At 40.4% G+C, this 16,073-nt stretch overlaps 1 protein-coding gene across 2 annotated transcripts in view; it reads right to left on the bottom strand.

Moving 5' to 3' along the window:
* Positions 1 to 15,134, bottom strand: part of LOC133138627 (prickle-like protein 2) — a 49,994-nt gene extending 34,860 nt beyond the window's left edge. For both annotated transcript variants that reach the window (XM_061257536.1, XM_061257538.1), the window contains exon 1: positions 14,873 to 15,134. The gene's annotated coding sequence lies outside the window, so the exon portion shown is untranslated. The remainder of the gene's footprint in view (positions 1 to 14,872) is intronic.
* Positions 15,135 to 16,073: the final 939 nt, after the last annotated feature.

Raw genomic sequence — 16,073 nt, 5'->3', positions numbered from 1 at the left:
ATGTGTTCATTCTTTGACTGGCCCATAACAATGAAGTTAATATCTCTGGTGTTCTATTGTATATTTCATAAAAAGCTACCTTTAGAAAAATATGTGCTGTATTTTTAGACATGACCCTATGCATGCTTGGGCTAAGGTACTTCAGGCCGTGATATCATTAATATTACTATAGCCACAGCCGAAAGGATTGCAGTGCTCTGCAATTCCTAAAAACAGCCATTTGATATTCATGATTCATAAATCACTGCCTTACATAGGCCTTCAGTCTGTACTCCAATGGAAAAGCATGATTAGAGAAAGGCAACAGTGCACGGCAAAGAGAGACCAGCAACCACCAATCAGTCATCCTCAATGTCAACCTGAGCAGTGAGTCTAATCAAACACAATGGTGGCCCAAGACCCTATTAACTGACTATAAACTGGTGTTTTCATTTTTTGTTCTCTCTTCATTTTTACACTGAAACGCTGTCTCACTGGCTCACTGTATCCATGCTGTATGAACCTTGTTAAAATGTCTCATCTGGCTGCTGAGTGGCTCATTCAGGTAACTCTCCTATTAAGTTTGGGGTCAATTTGACCCCATTTAGTGTTTGATATCTCTTAAAAATCTGTTAACCTTGATTTTGAATAATTTGATACTGTATGTTCTTTCTGATTTTGTAATTTGATGGGATTAAATAGTAAACATGCAATACACATACTGCTATGCTAAGACCTATAGCAACTTTGCATACACATGCATTGTGTGGGGTTCTTTTGACCCTCTGTAACTGTATAAAATGTGAGATTTTTGCGAATGATTCTGGTGCCAAACTTTCACTCACTGTACTTTAGGCTCGAAAATATTTCTCACAGATTTTTCATATGTATAGATAAAAAGCTAGTCGTTTTGGAAACAATAAGAAGGCAGCGACCAAAGTGTCAAAATATTTATATTACAATACTTTATATTACAATTATATTATATATATCTTAACATATTAGTGTATGAGTTAAAACACTCTGCTATGGTGTGTGGATGAACCCCACGTTCTCGGATCGAATCTGGACCATGCCAATGCCGCCTGTGCTACACTATTGGTGAGGGGTCCCTGCTGTAAAACCCAGCTATGCCAGCTTGAACAGCATGGAAATTCAGCTGGTCAAGCTGGTCATGAGCTGGTCTAGGTAGGTATGAGCTGGTCAACCAGCTCGGCCAAGCTCGTCTACCAACTAGAGCTGGTAACTCATCTGAGCTGGTACCAGCTACCATCTGTTTCATAGCTTCTTGTCAAACCGTGTCAAACTGGAAGCAGGTTTAAACTGGTGAACCAGCTAAACCATGTTGAGCTGGGAGCTGGTCTGAACTGGTCAACCAGCTACCAGCTGTTTCGAAATCTATCTTGAGCTGTTTTTTTTTCCAGTAGGGGAGAGTTCAGTTGGCTTTGTTTCTGGATTTTGTTTTCAAACAGGTGACTCCTCAGAGAAGAATCGCAGATGACTTCACTCTCCCAAATCGGCAGTGAGGATCACCGTGACAAAAATGTTTAATTGGATAATTGGTGCCAAATGAAAAAAATAAAAGTAATCTGACTGAGACACAGTTTATTAATGTGAGGCCGTCACAAAATGCTAATCAATAAATCTGCATAATGTCTTGGTGCTTGACTGACTGGCTCTTTTTGAAGATTCCTTTACTATCTAACTGAAATGTTAATAGAACAGATGCAGCTCAGCTCCTCTGGGAATCTCATATGGGGAAGTGCTTAATTTCCAGGATGACCGGATCAGGACAGAGCACTTAATCAATCCAATCTACTGACCACAAAACCACTAAGCTAGTTTGATTTACAAACTATGGAATTGGCAGGATGGTTGAGTTTTATGTGGAAACTTGCCTCTGCTGCCAGAGCTACTGAAGGCCACAAATAAAGGTTTGATGAAGAAATTATTTGGGAATTTTCTTGGTTTTCATCTACATAACTCCTTGGATGTCGAGTTTAGAAATGCTGTACATTTCCAGAGAACTGATGTAGTCATTTGTGTGCTTTCAATCATGAGAGCACAGTGAAAAGGGTAATTAAAAAATCAGTCAGGAAAGGGAAGACACATAAAAGAAAGATAGAGAGGGGAAGGGCAGGGTCTCGTTTAGTCAGCCATCCATTTCAGCAACAACATTTTGCTGTTCTTATTTCCTCAGAAAATCAGCCACAGGTACAAAAGAAATGTCGCTACCCTCTTGCCTTTTTTTGTCACAAAATATGAATAAAACTATGGACTGCTGTCCTCTCAGTATTGGCATGAACTGTGTGTGTTTGAAGAAAGAAGGAGAGTGAAAGAGAGAGACTCTTTCAACATCAAAGTCAATTAATTCCAATAAAGGGTAAAAGCATGGTACGCACACCCAGCAAAAAACATAAAATCAGACCACAAGTTCTCATATATTCACAAAGACACCCCTCACCCCCTCATGGTAATCACACATTCCTCCTTATCCGCCATGTGATGTACACCCCCGATGTGCCATGTTCTACAGAGAGAAAGAGAGAGAGTCGCCTAATTACACCCCCCGTATCAGAAGTGGATTGGCTTGGCAACGCTCCCTCTCCCTCCCACTCTCTCATTCCCTGCCTCCGCTCCTGTTCCAGTTTCCGCAGGCAACTGAGATTAAGGTCCTTTATACTATTCCACGGCCTCTCCATGTAGAAGCCCACAGTGTGCCCCCCTCACCTGTCCACACCCGTGGCTACATGTACAGCACACTCAATTCAGGGGGCACTTTAGGTGAATGGGGAACTGGATTTACAAGCATCATGTCTAAATACATGTCATACCTCTGCCTCTCAAACTCCAGTCCTGGATGGCTGCATTGTGCGCTGGTTTGCAGGCAAGTCACTGGGGTCAATTAAAGTCACTGGCAAAAAGTTCAAGACAGCTTATTTCCAAAACCTAAACTGGCTGTTGTAAATATGCCTTTGATTTTGAAAATGCATACTAGAAATGGTAAGCACAGTATGCACAATATGCAATTAGTGACACAGATGCATGTAGGGTCTTATCATATTGGACTGACATCCGTTAGTTTGTGCTAAACCCCATGTTTCTGCAGAGTGCTCTACACTGCAAACTTTCTGGAGCAACACAAAGATCAAAATAAACAAAATAACCATAGCAACTGTTTTTGTTTAAACCTTTCGGCAAGCACAGCTTTCCCACCTCAAAATAAATGAGTAAACAAATCTCGCTTTTTGCTTCGCGATGGTTATTCTTCACTCTTCACCCTGCTGAAAAAACAGCTCTAGCTAGGTTTTGAAACAGCTGGTACAGTTGGTTGGTTGACCAGTTCCAGAACTTTCTGCTCAACATGGTTTAGCTGGTTGACCAGTTCAGAGCAGCTCCCAGCTTAGAGAAGCTACCAGCACTAACTGGTTGACCAGCTCATACCCATCTTGAGCAGCTTATAACTTGTTTGGCCATGCTGGTTGACCAGCTCATACCCAGCCAGACCAACTTATGGCCAGCTCAATTTTCAAGCTGGTCAAACTGACATAGCCGGATTTCACAGCAGGGCACACTTGGATAAGAACATCTGCTAAATGACTTAATGCAAATCTTTACTTGTTTCAACGCTATCCCTTTTTTTTCCTCCACAGCCTTTTGTCAGTATTAACCCACCAGAAAGAACAAATAATTTCCCCAAATGCTGATACAATTGTATTTAATTTTTTTACTGTGAATTGACAATCAGAGGTCATAAGAAGATGGTCATAAGTGGCTTCTCCACTGAAAGGGAGACATATTTAAATGAAATGTTTAATGTTTTATATGCTCATAAACACAAGACGGAGCTCAATGAAATGAACACTTTCAAATTGTTGTTCTTGTTAAAAATCCAGAGTGATCGCCTCAGACTGACATCTGTATCTCCTTACATGGCTAATTGGCTGTATTCAGCTCTATGGAGAGATAAGTCCACAGTAAGGACTGTGGTGTAGTGTTTGGAACAGTAATGAGTCACACTGGAATTAAATGACTGCATTTTGTTGGAAAAAGAACTGAAGCCCTGCCAATTTAATTTCCATTGTTGTCAGCACAAACCTTGAACATACTGTACAGAGAAGGCCAAATGTGTTATACAAAAAAGAGAAATAGTTAATAGAAATACTTTATCCAAACAGGCCATTTCTGAAGAGCAACACTAATTTGGTTTGTCATAAAATACCTTTATGAGCTGTGGTTTAATGGTGTCATTAATAGGCAAAGACAACATGGCAAATAATTCCAAATATGTTTCATAAAAAACATACAGAGCACAAGTCAAATTTAATCACAGTACCGTAGATGAGAGCTTTTATCAGCAACACAAATGCTTATGTGGTTATTTAGGAAGAGTAACATTTCTGATAAAATCTTAATACAAGCAGCACCAGTCTAGATTATTAAGATTTAGACAGAATTTACAGAAAATGGAAGTAGACAGTAAAGCCGTATTTATACTCATATGAAAAAATATGCCGGATATACAGTTAAATGCAAATGTATTTGGTCAGTGACACATGCATTCCAGCATATTGGATTTGAAAGAAGAAAGAAGAAACAATGTTGGTTAAAGTTCTGACTGTCACCTTTAATTTGCAGGTATGTACATCCATATTAGGTGAACCGTGTAGGAAATGCAGCCATTTTTATAAATCGTCCTCCATTTTGGGGTCGGCCAGAAATAATTGGATAGATTAGTATAATCTTAAATACAGTCTTCATATATAGTGCTTGCTTGCAAATCCTTTAGATTCAATGACAGCTTGAAGCCATTACCAGATGCTTGGTATTTTCTCTGGTGATGCTCTGCCAAGCCTGTACTGCAGCCATCTCGAGTTCAGGTTAGTTTCTAGGGCATTTTGCCTTCAGTCTTGTCTTCAGCAAGTGAGACTGGGCAGTAAAGAACATTCCACTTGTGGGTCCTTACAAATTCCATGGTTGCTTCAGCTACAGTTGAGACTAAAATTATTAGCCCCCCAGGAATTATGAACATTTTCCTAAAATTCTGTCCAATGCTTGCACTTGCTAAAACTTGATATAATCAAACATTCACCAGTGCTATTTAGTAGCTTTTGGTACATTTTGGAATGTAAAATACATTTTTAGGCTTGCTTTATATCACAAAAATGGGGCGGCTAAAAATATTAGCCGCATTTTTGCTTTCAAAACACATACAATCAACCAATTAGCTTTCAAACCACACCTGTGCAGTCAATTAGCTTCCCAACAACACCTGAGCATTCAATCAGCATTGAGCTTTACTTAAGGGACTCCAAAGAACAGGGCACTTGAACACATTGAGAGGGACTACTCTTACTCACCATGCCAAAGACAAAGGAAATCAGTCTTGAGCTCAGAAAGAAGATAGTGGAGGCTCATAATAAGGGAGAAGGCTATACTGCCATTTCCAAGCGTTTTACAGTGTCTAGAACAGCTGTGCGTTGCATCATTGCTAAGTACAAGGTGAAAAATTCTGTAAGAAACAAATCTGGGCGTGGTCGAAAATGCAAGATTTCAAGAACTCTGGAGAGGAAAATAGTCAGAGATGTCAACAAGAAGCCCCGGACATCTGCCAAGATGCTTGTTGCTGACCTGGCCTCTTCTGGAGTTAATGTTTCTAGGAACACAGTTGTGAGGGCTCTTCATTGTGGTGGGCTTCAGGGCAATCTTCCCAGAAGAACCCCTTTACTCAAAGAGTGGCACATCAGAGCCAGACTGAGGTTTCCCATGAACATTTGAAAGGTAAAAATGAGTTTTGGAAATCTGTCCTTTGGTCTGATGAGACAAAACTGCAACTGTTTGGGCACATGGATCTTGCTTATGTTTGGTGAAGAAAGGGCGAGGCCTTCAATCCTAAGAACACAGTTCCCACAGTTAAACATGGTGGTGGGAGCATCATGCGGTGGGGCTGTTTTGCAGCATCAGGCACAGGGAGCCTTGTTCGGGTGCATGGCATCATGAAAAAAGAAAATTATTTTGACATTTTGAGGGATAATATGAAGAAATCTGCTCTTAATCTAGGCTTAGGTCATCGCTGGGTCTTCCAACAAGACAATGATCCAAAGCATACCTCAAAATTGGTTTAACAGTTCTTAAAGGACACCAAAACCAAGGTCCTGGGGTGGCCTGCACAGAGCCCAGATCTCAATCCTATTGAGAATCTGTGGCGGGTGCTCAAAGTGAATGTCCATGCTCGGAAACCACACAATTTGGACCAGCTGGAACAATTTGCAATGGAAGAATGGGCCAAAATCCCTCAAGAGACATGTGCCAACCTACACTAACTACTCTAAGAGGTTGTTGTCAGTTGTGGCCCAGAAAGGGTACACTATTGACTATTAATCGCCTGGGGGCTAATAATATATATAATATAAAATATTTTTGGCTGTGTCATTTTTGCCTTTTCTTGTTTCAACTCACTGCATCAATAAAATATTCTAATCAAACTTAGTGGGCATTTTGTCTTTGATATTTTGGAAACAAACAAACTATAAACACTTGTTGTTAATGGTCATTTCCATGGAGTAATTAAAGGTTTTGTCTGATTTCACAAGGGGGGCTAATAACTTTGGCCTCAACTGTATATGTGTGGGGGTTGTTGTCCAAACATTGCAACCTGTTTGTTGAAAATTACCTTGAAATAGATTTTTTTTTTTATAGAAGTTTTGCTCATTCCATAGACCATACATTGTCATAGGGGCACCCTGTAGCATAGTGACTAAGGTACTGGGACCTGCAAGGTCGGTGGTTCGATCCCTGGTGTAGCCACGATAAGATCAGGACCAGGGTTGGAGACCACTGATCTATAGCATGATCTCACAAATTTCACAGCAGCAGGGATCTCAATCTTAAATCCAATTTCATCACCTGGATTGAGACTGGGTGTCAGTTTCATAACACTTCAGAATGACACAATGGAGGTATCCAAATGAGTGGGCATTTTCAGAGCAAAGAGGGTTCTCTGCAGGACTGACACAATCTGCTCCTCATCAGACCTGACTCTCCTCATTTGGACTTCTCATTTGCATGAAGTTCTTCATCTATTCAGCCTACCACACAAATCATCCACCCACTTTACCATTCACACTCTACATTTTCAACTCAGACTCTTCATCACCCACTCATACTCCTAAACACTCAACTCTGACTCTTCATGACTCATTCCCTTCATCACTGTAAGACTCCCAAAAAGCTGATGGGAAAAGGGATGAGGTAAAAAACGGTAAATAATCAGTGTTCTTTATTGCCACAGAAGTCAGTTCACACAAATAATATGTATGTCCAGAATCCCAGAGGGGCAGTCCCTCTGCTCATTAAAATCATTCACTCTTTTTACATGAAACACTACCAAAACAAGCTTTATGCTTCCTAAGATTAATACAGTTCGTTTGATTGATTCTGAGAAACATTGGCCACTACTCTCTCACCACTCCCCGGCCCCCTCCATCTAGATTGCAGCATCAGTCATTAATTGCTATAATGGGCATATAGTATGTACTATATACATAGACACACACACATACCTATTGATACATGTGAATACAAAGCAAACCCATGTGCGCACACCAAATAAAATAGACACACTGTGCACACATGCACAGAAGCAGACACACAAATAAGCACACATAAACAAATACACAGGCAAACAGGCACACATGTGCAACACACACACCAAGTAGAAATTACAGCATTTACATAGTTGCCCCATTTCAGGGACAAATATATTGTGAAAATTATCATTCCGTTTGGGAAAGGGATTCACAGATGTTTCTGATAATTCAGGTGTGTTCAATGGCTTAGGCATAGGTCAAACAAGTATGGAGTTATTTTAACCCCTTAAAGGTACAATATGTAATTTTGGACTCCTAACGGTCAAGAAAGGAATTGCAACAACAAACAAATACCCTAACGTTACCAAAGGAAAACAGAATGAGTGTTTTTCAAGTGTTCTTTGACCTGGGAATTTGGAAAAGAGTAGAAAGGAGTAGAAATTAATAAAATAACTAACAACTAGGCAACATCCTCTGATTTAAATACCAGCAAGACCGCCAAACCCCAGCCAAGCAAATGATGACTCAGTCATAAAGACACTATGAGTTATTTCAATAACTGCACGTTATCTGGCAGTGTCCGGATAAACATCTACAACAAACGCTAATTATGTGTGTGAGACAGTGTCATCAGGTGTAACATATGCAAGCTATCTAGGTGAAGTGGGGATACATTATTGCTGGTAGCTAACGTTAGTACCGTTGCTTAACTAGTGCAATTCCATTGCTTGGCAACCAATAAACTACTGTTCAGCGAAAGAATACATTTACCAAAAAACATAGTTTGTCGTCTCTCTTTTGTGAAACTTTTAAAGATGAATGTGGTAACCGTTGTATAGAAGCATTATGGAACTCGATACCTGTGGTATATCGTGGATATTGGCACAGCTAGGGTTGTGTAACAGCACTCCACTTCGTGTCGTGCATAACCACCCCACTAGCTGTGCCAATATCCACAATATACCACAGGTTCTCATTCCATGACACATAAATATGCCATTGGAAACATAATGTCATTATGCTTTTTAGTCGTCACTTCAATAACATGCCTGTAGTCGGTTCTTTGATGAGTTGAGGTTATACTGTTTTTTCTTAGACACGGATGGGGGTAACACATTTTCTCTGCAATTACATTACAAATGCTATTCACAGATGGTTGTACTTGGGCTCATTGTGTTCGAGAGAGCCTATACAAAATGTAGATAATAGCATTTCTATGTACAAGTACGTTTGTAGAAGTATACAATGGACAACAATGATAATTCCTCCAGAGAAATTCTTAATTCATAAACAATGACATTCTATCAATATTTCTCAGAGTTAGCACATTTTTAGAATGAGAAACTATTATGCATTTAGTACACTGTAGACTTGTAGTGAAAAGGACACTGACATTACCTTATTCTTTGTAATATTTGTAGGATTTCCAAAATGCAGAGAAGGTGGGGTCCCCCACAGCTGTTTTACCACCCACATGTTACAAAATAAGGAACTATTGTCACTAAAGCAGTGGCATATTAAAATAGGGTATATAGCTAGAACTGTGAGATTTAACGCTTTCAAACAGTATATCCTGTTACATAGTGATTGAAAATTGCAGGCTGAAAAAAGGAATGAATGCAAAAAAAACCTCACGGCTGGTGATACTTAAGGGATTAATGCAATTACATTTTTAACTTTAATTACATTTTTAACCATTGTTTTGTCTATTTACGTGTGTACAATTTGTTTTGTACAACTCGGTCAGATTACGTTATATACTTTTTTCTTTTTGGCACTAAAGTCACGGCCAAACTGACATTTCGATTTGTACTTGTAAAAAAGGTGACTTGTGATGGGCCAAACCTGTTCACTGTCTTGACCAATCAGCGTTGTCTTCTCCACAGCCAATCATATGCTCACTAATAGAAAACCAAGGGTATCGTTGGCTTGATTGTCCATCAATTAAACAGTGGAAGCCAGAGCCACAAAAAGGGAGTGGGGGTACTCTTCACTAGCTCCAAACAAAGCCAGATGGGCCAATTGACTGCACATTGCCATTTCTATTAGCAACATAAAAATAAAACGGAGGGAGATGATGACTCGTAAACAATCTACCTTGCATTGGTGTAAATATCCAGCTAGCTGGCTAGATTATTGATGCATCCCATAACCATCATGTTGTTTCCAAACTGTATGCCTTGGGGTGATCCAAGTATCTGTTTCAGATGAGTATTCGTAACCATTACTCACTTGTTATACAAATTCTTTGTGTGAATACGAATGTTGTTCGAGTAATTGGATTAATTATCTGTGATCGGGAAATTGGCCTGCTTTATTTATTTATTTATTTTTTACATTGGCTGCAGTAGCTGTACATCAATGACGAATGCGTAACATAAAGTTAACTCTGTTTCATGTTCTACTGCCAGTTCCTCCCCTTTAGATCAGTAAAACTACAGCCTGCTGTTATTTTCCTCACTTCTCTCTTGCACATGTCAAAAGACTGGCTGCTGACAGGGAAGACGTGACCTGTTGGAAACACAAAGCCATGTGCTTCAAACAAGCTATGGTACAGAGCTAACTTTAGACATAAATTAAGTTTATGTTCCATTAAGTTATTTGTAAGGACGGAGGATGCAGTCACGATTTTGTGGTCATGGACATTATTTTAGCTAGAGGTAAGGTAGTACACTTTCTCTATTTCACTTTTTTCTGGTGGTGATTCTTCTTATTTAGTTATTGACTTTTAAATGTGTTTACGAGCCACCAAGGTACTAGCATTGTGCTGTGACACGTGGGCGAATGATGTTGCGGTGGATTTTCTAGATTGCTGTAATTTTAATGTAGCTAGTGAGCTTGCTTGTTATGTCCTTCCAAATTTTCCATATTACCAATGATCTGAAGTGGTCTGAACACACTTGAATGTGTGACAGCTGAACATCCTTAATGTGTATACAACATTCTTTGCTACTTAACGCCTCTGTTTCTGGTTCTTCATATTAGTTCTAACGGTTGGTCAACTATAACGTTCAATGCTCCATTGCCTCTGTGTGTGGTCGCTGGTCACACAAGTGTTTGTGATTTTTATCTGCATTGTTTTATTTATGTAACAAACTCTGACATTGTGTTGCTTAAGAGTATAGTACTTTAGGAAAACATGGGTGTGTGTTTAAAGAGGAGTGTGACAGCAATGTGGATAGTGGTTCTGATTAGGAACGGGAAGGTGGCTCAGCCAAAAGTGTTCTATGTACTGCAAATCACAATGTAGTACGGGGGACTGTTCTGGGTTACATCATGCCCACTTCCGAGTACGAGTAACGAGTAACGGGTAATTTAAATGGATACGAGTAATGCACTACTCGCTTACCCCTATGTATGACATTTCTTTTTATTTCTATTATGCTTTCTAGTTTCTTGAAAGTTCTAGTTCAAGTACCAAATCTTTACGACTTTCAGATACAAGCCTAGGCGAGTTGAAAGATGAATGTATGTTTGTGAAACTAATCGAATGCCTATGTTTGTGAAAATGTCTAAATGCAGAAAGATGCAACTTTGAATAAGTTCATCAATATAGTTGCAACAAATATGCAATAAGATCTGAATCCAAATGGAGCAAGTTGGATTTATATTCTGTAATAAGAATGGTACTCCTTAATATCTTGATATCAAGAAAATGTAGCCTAGCTCTCGGTTGCTGTGAAATCAACTGCAATATAACATTCATTCATTCGATGTTAGGCCCCTATATATTTGGATATTCTCATTTCACCACCACCACACAGTGGACTACAAAGCAGTTTTTAGGTTATTATTTAACTAATAAATGTCTAATATCGCCTCATGAAGCCTCTGTGTCTAATTTAGTAATGTTATCCATGAAATGGCATTAAGACAACGCAACATCTTACAACCGATATTGTTACTATGTGCTGCTAGCCAACTTTAACATAACTTATCTGGAAACATAAGTTGCCTAAATCTACATTGTCGATGAACTAACATGCTTTAACCCACATTGTCAATTTGATACAAATGTGTTAATAATCAAAATACTGGATTTGCCTTTGAAAAGAACATGACATGTGATCAAAAACACTGCAGATTTATGTTGTGCTGCTTGGAACATTTGAAACTATCGATACCAAATTTGAGACACAATCCGCAATTGCACCTCCTTCACTCTGTACCCCGGAAACCGATCTTTATGCCCTTCACGGTTACATTTTCGACATAGACCGACAAACCTCCTTCACTCGCCCGGTGAAGTGTACAACGATGTATGCTTCAGTGGAAGTCTTTTCACATGTCATCATGTTCACACCCTCAAAATCGTGCACTGTCCAGATCCAGAAAGCGGAGATGGCAGGAGATTGACTTGAGTTCCCCCAATTATGCAAAACTGGTTTATATATTTGTTTCAACATAAAACCAGCATGACTCTAAATAAGCACGGCAGTAAACGTGCATGGATTAATTTATTTGACCAACCAACAGGCTACTGTATCCTACTATGCAAATTTACTAGTAATCTGTAATTGGCTTTGGGAATATGTGTGGGCTCAGCAGAAAATAGTGAAGTTGAAACTATTTATACAAGTTCACAACTTAATGGCACTAAAATAACTCCATAAAGGCTCACCAAAATAAACTGAGGCATTTGTTTGAACTTGAGTAGAGTTTTTGCTTCTGTAGACTACAGAATTAATTCTGCTGCTATCAGCAATCGCATTATCAATGATGGCAACTGAGCCAGCACCCATGGCAGCCATACATGTCCAGACTATAGCACTCCCATCCATCATGTGTCACAGATGATGGGTGGTGCTTTGGATCTTGGGCAGTTCCTTTTGGCCTCCATACTTTACCCTTGCCATCACTCTGGTAGATGTCATTCTTTGTCTCAGCTGTCCACAAGGCCTTTTTCCAGAACTATGAGATATGTATGTGCATTTCAGCAGATTTACATTTTAACCTCATTTCAATTGTTTAATTACAAATCAAAATAGTTGAATACAAAGACAAATCAAGAAATAAAAAAGCAAGACTAATGGAGCTCACTGGATATATAATTCATCCACACATTTTAACCCTGGCATCATCAACTAATACTCTTCATCAATACTTTTCCTCACCAAATAATGTCCTTCTTCCATTTGTAAGATGATGTAACTTTCAAAGGCATCACAACAAAAAGCATCTAAGATTGAGAGACAGTGTGTCGCTCCAGCTACCCTGTGAAGTCCAAAAACGCAGATGAACAGTGATGATGGAAGGTAGTGTGCTGTGCTGAGATAGGGAAAATGATGCTCCAGAGAGACTGGATAGATGGAAGCAACAGACTCACTGGATGGTACAACACTACAGTATAGGAATTAAACATGAAGCAGGACACTGCAGTGGCTCACACCCAGCCACCCGAACTGTACACCAGAGTTTAAATCACCCGCTCTGAAACTGTATTCTGTACTTACACCTCTCACTAATACGCAAATATACACTCACACACACGCATACACGCGCGGACACACACACACACACACACACACACACACACACACACACTAACAGCTGGTAGGACTCCCTTTTACCTCCAGAACAGCCTGGATTCTTTGCAGCATGGACTCAGCAAAGTGCTGGAAAATTTCCTTTGGGATTTCGGTTCATGCTGACTCGATATTATCACGCAGTTCCCGCAGATGTTTCAGGCACACATTTGTGCTGCGAACCTCCCGTTCTGACTCATCCCAAAGGTGCCCTCTCTTCTGTGATTTGTGAACTGTGCAGGCCATTGGAGTAAACTGTCATGTTTGTGGAACCGGCTTGAGATAATGTCTGCTCTATGACATGATGCATTATCCTCCTGGAAGTTTCCATTTGGAAAAACAGTAGACTGTGGTCATAAAGGAATGCACATGGACAGCAACAATGCTTTGGTAAGCTGTCACATTCAAGTTATGCCAAGAAAAAAAATGTGTGCCAAGAAAACATTCCCCACACCACTACGCCACCACCCCAAGCCTGAACCGTTGACACAAGGCAGGATGGATCCATGCTGTATATGCCAAATTCTGTCCCTTTCATCAGCATGTTGCAGCAAGCTTCAGTAGTCCGGTTTTCGTCACATGCCCATTCAAGCTTCATCTTCCTGTTCTTAGCTGATAGGAGTGGAATCTGGCCTTGTCTTCAGCCGCTGTAGACCATCCAGTTTGATGCTGTATGCAATCAGAAATGTCTTTTTGCACACCCTGCTGAAAACAACAACTGAAGCTAGGTCTTGAAACTGCTGGTAGGTAGTTGACCAGCAAAAAACAGCTCCCCACTCAACATGGTTTGACCAACTCAAGCTATATTTATAGTCGTATTTTTGAGCATTTGTAGCCTTTCTATTAGCTTGATCAAGTCTGCCCATTCTCCTCTGACCTCTCTCATTAACAATGTGTTTCCCTACAGAACTACTGCTCATTTTTGCCAGATTATTATTATTTTTTTATCCCCCCATTCTCTCTGAACTCTAGAGATTGTAGTGTGTAATAATTCCAGGAGGGCAGCTGCTACAGAGATGCTGGAAGCACAACTTCTGATCCACGGCTAAAGTCGCTTACATCATGTGTGACGTTTCCCATTGCAATGTTTTGTCAAACAACAACTAAACCTCTTCACCATGTCCTCATGCTTTATATACTGAGCTACAGCCACATGATTGGAGAAGCAGTCAATTTGCATTAACGAGCACCTAATAAAATGGCCAGTGAGTGCATTCATATACGTATATACACATACACACACACATTGGGAAATGCAAACCCATGCACACACACCCACTCATATAGAGACATCGCATACACCCACCCACGCACACACACACACACACACACACACAAGCACACCCGTACACACAGTAAATAGAAGCAAACTCATGCACACACGGCCACTAATATCGACACACTGCACACATGCACAGAAGCACGCGCACAAACATGCACACACAAACGCACACGCACAAACACACGCAAACCCAATGTGTCATGTGTCTCGTCTCTGAGGCAGTGTGAAAACCACAGAGACAGCCACGCATTTCACAGCCCACGAGAAGGCAGCTTCGCTCCTGTTAGAAACTTTTTTTCACAGATGAAGCAGAACAAGATCACAGGGATTATGTCATTGAACAAGCCAAGTGAACCCATATCCTTTCTGATAGACTAACAGCGACAGCACCTCAAAGCAAGTCTTATGGAATAGAGAGAGATACCCTTAGCGGAGACAGTACACTGCGCAATTGCGCTGCCACCTTACAAAGTCTTATAAAAATATATGACACTCACCTTGGTCTCTCTTCTCCGTGTAAAACACAAGAAGACCCTCACAGGAAAATTGCTGCAGTTCTGTGAAGATCTGGAGGAAGACACTTTCGGCACCTTCTCAGTTATGCAATTTTCCTCCTTCCTCACGTGGAGAGAGGAGCTGACTGCAGAGCAGTGAACTCTCTGTAGTGCTGCTTTTTCTCCCCTTGCCTTTTGGAGCCACAGCAGCAGGGGAAGGAAAAAAGCGTGAGCTAGTGTGGCAAGGTTAGGTCACTGTGCGCACTTCTGAAAGCCAGGCAGAAAGCCTCTTCTCCTGCAGAGAAAACAACTCCCACACCATCTTCGCCCGCCCCCGTCAGTGAACTGAAATGAGTCATCAGCTCCCAGCCAATCACTGCCCAGCTGGCAGGCTGATTAAAATCACAAGGGCTTACACAGAATTCTGTATCTGTACTTACTTTGCTATAAAGAACAGAGAAATACATGAAGATAATGGGGGGAAGGAAAGTTTAGAGGATGGATAGGAGTTTGGTTTAGGTACAGCACCTAGACTGTTCATGTTGTGTCTTTAAATTGTTGGTTCTCCCCAAAACTGAACGGCTACGTTGCGCTTTGTCAAGATCCCCTCTTGTGTACCAGTTGTTTTAAAATCAAAATTCACCATTTGGGGGATTCAGGTCCTGAAACTCAAGTGCTCAGTGTTCATTATCCAGATTCATAAGAGGTATTGCTTTTTCTTTTATATACATTTCATTATGTCACATTTAATTTCAAGTTTTGCATAGATTAAAGAGCAGCACCAGGAAATTTCCTACAATGTCAAACATAGATAGACTTTTAGTCTGTCTGATCAATAGCCTTTTTTTGTGTATCATAGTTTTAACAATTACAGAGGAATCATGTCGGCTCTCCTTAGAGGTTTGAGCTTTGAGTGATCTGCGAAGTGAGGGAAAGTTGTAGACAGTGGCTGTATGATGTGGCTGTAACCAGGACCAAACCCACACCAGTCTTCTTGGTCCATCTTCCTTCATCATGAAGGTGATACTAACCGAGTGAAGTGACTCATCCTGTTTGTGATCATGGGATAGTTGCATATTGGACCCAGGTTTGAGAGAGGGGCCAGTTTGATTGATCTGGCCGTTTCTCAGCACTGCAGTAATAATGCTTGGTTTGATTTTCTTTCACAAAATGGCTTCTTGCTTTGTTAGCTATTAAAGCTACT

The sequence above is a fragment of the Conger conger genome, chromosome 10, assembly GCF_963514075.1.
Source record: "Conger conger chromosome 10, fConCon1.1, whole genome shotgun sequence".
NCBI lineage: Eukaryota > Metazoa > Chordata > Actinopteri > Anguilliformes > Congridae > Conger > Conger conger.
The sequence above is the reverse complement of the archived record's forward strand: the minus strand, read 5'-3'. Positions and strand labels throughout refer to the sequence as shown.